This window comes from Penaeus japonicus, unplaced genomic scaffold, assembly GCF_977035675.1.
Source record: "Penaeus japonicus unplaced genomic scaffold, GWHDUDI00000001_assembly GWHDUDI00000011, whole genome shotgun sequence".
Taxonomy (NCBI): domain Eukaryota; kingdom Metazoa; phylum Arthropoda; class Malacostraca; order Decapoda; family Penaeidae; genus Penaeus; species Penaeus japonicus.
In genome coordinates this window covers 966,670-971,669 of record NW_028234413.1, presented here as the reverse complement: position 1 = coordinate 971,669, position 5,000 = coordinate 966,670, and the positions used below count along the sequence as shown (strand labels likewise).

The 5,000-nt window shown below is 36.0% G+C and overlaps 1 protein-coding gene across 2 annotated transcripts in view; it reads left to right on the top strand.

Moving 5' to 3' along the window:
• SCaMC (Short Calcium-binding Mitochondrial Carrier) overlaps positions 1 to 5,000 on the top strand; it is a 64,972-nt gene that overhangs the window by 554 nt on the left and 59,418 nt on the right. The gene's annotated exons all lie outside the window — the stretch shown is intronic.

Here is a 5,000-nt window from a genome sequence, read left to right as displayed (position 1 = left end):
AAAGTGAACTTTGGAAATCCACATATGGCTATTTTTTTGACACAGATGTGGATAATAGCTTTAGTATCATGATTTGTTTCCTCATAATTTGAATAAGATTACAGTTATAGATATGCAGTGTTTGGTAAATTGGACATGGAATCAAAAAATAAATTCATAAATATTTTCCATCTGTCATAGTTGTCACAAATACTTCTGCGTACGTGCCTTTGGTGCTCTGGTAAAGACCAGCTGACTCCACCACATGTGTTGTGTTGTAGTAAATATTGTTGTACATATCATGATCAACAAGCATGGGCAGCCTTCAGGCATATCTCTCCTGATGAGAGGTAGTTTCTGTATTTTTTACATTATTTTGACAAGTCAGATGTAACTGCAATGAGTTTATACATATGCATAATTATAGGGAGAGATTATGATGTGATAGGATGTCATTTAACCCAGTCACGACGGGGGCATTCCAGCCTTGCATGTTACAATGTGGGGGCTCTCGAATGCATAGGCCTAAATCAGTTAAATAAACGACGCCGTATGGTGTCACCCAGCGAACGGGCCTTGAATGCGCGGTACCGTAGTATACCACCCGTCCAGAGAGGGTTAATATCACTCATCGTGTAAGTGCTAGATGATCATGTCATAGAAGAAACATGTAAAAGCCATGAACTCGCTGCAGTTGTATGTCACGATATATGTGTAAAGAACCTGTGGGGTGGGGCGTCGGGAAAATGTGACGGGTGTCGGGTGTAGGGCGTAGGACATTTTATCCTACGCCCTACACCCGACACCCGTCACATTTTCTATTTTATTTTATTTATCCTATTTTATTTTATTTAACCTATTTTATTTTATTTATCCGTCACATTTTATCCTACGCCCTACACCCGACACCCGTCACATTTTCCCGACGCCCCACCCCACAGGTTCTTTACTACGGGCCTTGGTCTAAGCCTATAAGACGGATGTCATACGTGACACATCACCAGAATCTTTTTATTGCTGAAGCTCTCTCTCATTTGCAAAGTTCTATGACCATCATGGTGCTCGTTTCCGAGTTACAGGATACCAAAGTCACCCTAAATACTTATTAACTTATTTATGACGAATGGCGGCACGTCACGTCCTCAGAATATATCTCGCATGGTGGATGATATCCTTTTAGGTTATGAAGTTTCACTGCATACACACGTTGTACATAGTTCCGTTTGTATGTACACATTGTATTTATGTATAAAAAATTCTTGACTTTATGAAAGAAACGAAAGAATACAAATCCTCTCTTTGTCACCCCTTAGAATAATAGGTGGCTTGAAAATTGATTTGAGAGATTCAGCACAGCCTGGCTTATCTGGAAGTTCCTGGTGAGAAGCTGCGTATGCTTGCTAAATAACAGGCAGGAATGGAATTCAGCAAATATCTGCCTTCTTAACCCATTCACGACAGGATGTATTCTGCTGGAAGATAACAAGCGGGCAACGCTTTGTTCCAGAATGTTTTCCCACTGCCCAAAGCTGCACTAACCCTTACAGAGGGATTGCGTCAACAATATAAAGGCACGTAAAATTATTGCCATGTTCTGAGGAGCTATATCAATTGAAAGACATGTTACAGCATTGCTTTTCTAGTGTTATTTTATTGAACTTTGCCTGTATTCTTCTATGTGATAACACCAATGGAAAGTGGAAGCTATCTTTTATACATATACTTCATAGATGTTTTATACTTAAAATATTTTCAAAGTGAAAAGAACAATATAAGTATGTACACGCATCTCATAACATAATCTGTCATCAATATTGCATAATTTTCTGTGCCATTTTTTTTATTATATCACATTTTAACCTATTGCATACGGGTGTCATGATATACATGTTTGCACCGATTAGGCCTAAAAGATGGGAGTCAATGCGTACATGACATGACATAGTTGAAGCGCTCACACAGTCATGAAGTATTATGGCTGAAACGGTGTTAGCTCCAGAGCTACAGGGTTCCAAAGTCGCCCTAAACCTGCATTTTATGATGGATTTATGGAAAGATGTTGTTTGGCCTTGTCTGCCCTACCCAGAGGGCGGAGAAAACCCTTCCCCCGTCCCTCTAATATTTAGATGGTGCCGTTAGTGTCGTAGGCTGACCGCCTTGACAACCAGTTAGGTCGTTAGGCGCCCCTTCCGCAATGGGGTAAGACTCAAACGCCTAAACTAAAATGACAGAAACTAAGAAATTATGATAAATGATTATATTTAAGAACATTATAGTGTTCTGTTGCTCACATTTCAAAAATATCCCATCTTGATAGCCACTAAGGTTACTGTGGCTCCTGTCTGCAATAGGTTAATATGTTGATTCCATGACATATAATTTACCCTATATTATCGGTAGCTATGCCAAAGTTTGAAGAAGTTTGTTATTTATTCTGGTTATATGCCACTCCATTTCCAGATGGCAGCACACTTCTAAAGGAAGGGCAATTCTATGATGAGTGCATTTTGTTTAGAGAACGGTTAGAATATCTCAAGAAGATATTTTGAGAAATTATAAAAAGAAGAGTAAAAAATGATAAAGACTGCAATTTTTGCAAGAATGCATGTGGTCTGTGCTAGAATGCTGGCAGGCATGGAGGCATCAGTGCTCAATGTGTAAGCAAGTGATGGAAGTCTGCATGTGGTTGTAACATTTGCCTTTAAAATAAACTGTTCATGTGGCTCATTAACTAAATACTTTTTATAATATTTTTTGTTTTTCAACTAATTTACCTATTGGACATAGGTGACGTGAATGTGCTGATGGTGAAAGATTATGCTTGGGCCTGGTTGACAGAAAGATGCCTATCAGAGTGTTTTCTTTCATTATTTTTTACAAATATGATTAGAGTAATAGTTATATTTAGTGATAGATGATGGAAATTATCATCAAAATTACTATGATTACTGTAATATAGGTTTGGTTTTGTCACGCTGGTTTATGCTGTGGCATTCACAGCCCCAAGCACAGGTTGTTTACTCGTCTCCATTTCTCACGTTTTTTTTCATTTGGAAAGGTTATTTCTTATATTTGTCTATGGAAGTATATATAAAACAAAATACGAAAATATAATGCTGATGCTGTGAAGTTCATATGATAGTTATTCATATATCCCCCCCCCACACACACACACACATGAACAAGTATTCTGTCCTTGTCTCCTGTTTTGGGAATGTCATATTTTTATGTTACAGTACCCAGTGTACTTGTTCTTGTTGTTATTATACCAATGTTGATGGAAGTTTGAATCAATGGCCAAATGGCAGCTTGCAACCAGTGGGTGGGCTTTTTGGTAGGTTGCATAATTCTAGTTTGGGGGTTTTATTGTTTTTTGCCATGCATCCAGGTCCTCATTTTCGTTATTCAAAGTTCTTTAGCCAACTTTGGCATTGTGTAGGTCTAAATGGAAATGCACAGCTTGTGGCTCTCCAGCACCATTATATATGGCTTAAGGACTGTCTTTTAATCCACAAATGGTTGATCGCCCCTTGACAGCCATGGTTGTGATCTAAAGGTTTGTCGTCCTTCACCAGAGCTCAAGCTTAGAGGCCTTGTTGATCTTTTATCAGAGCATAAGAGCTCAGAGACCATGCTGATTGCTTGACATTGGACTATTAGGTTGGATTCAAGATTGTAGTCATGTAATCACTGATTACAGTATGTTTCAAGTGAATTCAAATGAAACACACCAAATAGAATTACTTAAAAGTTCCCATTTTATAAACATTAACAGGTTATATATATATATGTGTGTGTGTGTGTGTGTGTGTGTGTGTGTGTGTGTGTGTGTGTGTGTGTGTGTGTGTGTTTTTTACATACTATATGAGATGTAAGACCTTTAGAAAATATGAGATCTATGAACTTTGTTACAATGTTTGAAATATATTATCTCATTTACAAAGAGTAGAATATAAAGAAGGCATTCCTTAAGCTTTGTTCCATAATAACTGGAGGTTTTCTATATATCTGAAAAGAATTATCCCTGCTTGAAAGGCCTTTAGATTTAGTAGGATAATATGGAACCATATAGCTTTTATAGTTTGTCTGTAGATGTACTAGCTGTGTTAACAACTTTATTTTATTTTAAAGGTAGATTCAGTTGCATTTGTTCTTAGTCATATTTTGAATTTTGATATAGATGGATTGAAAATGATTTGTATTATTGATGATATTGCTATTATTGTTGTTGTTGTTATTGTTGTTATTATTATCATCATTATCATTATTATGTGGACATGCACAGTGGCACTTACACTTACATGTACATGTAAGTGTGACATATGTATTCATATACATGCGAGTTATATATTACATGTACATATAGACACATGTCCATGCATACATAACATGTATGATTATATAGATAGATATAAAAACATAAAATGTAGTTGTGAATACAGGCACAGGTTTAGCTATGATGCATTTATAAATATTGTAATTATTGTTATGTATATATTCTTACAGTTATTGAAATCATAAGCATAAAATTTAATATAGATGTTAATAGATTTTCAAATTAGAAATTTAGAAATAGGTATATACTGTATATGAATATAAGAATAGAAATATGATTATGCATTTTATAAAAAGAGAAGAAATATATGCATAGATAGATATATAGGTAGATAGATAGATAGATATACATACATACATGCATATATATGCTATGTATATATGATGCTTATGATGATATTTAAATCTTTATTAACACATATATTTGTTTACTTGATCTACATCTCTCTAAATTTCACTTTCTACCGTTATCTGTCTTATCTATGTATGGTGCATCCCATCTCAAGGGTACTTAGCAATATGTCATAATACACAGCAGGCCAAGTATTTTGGCAGTAAAGGGGGCAGCTGTCATTCCTGCATTTACATAAATAGGGGTTCTGTATTATGAATAGACTTAGTCCAGTTAATGGTGGCTGTAAGGGAAGGTCCTGTTGCACATCTGGCAAGTCATCTTAATTCACAGC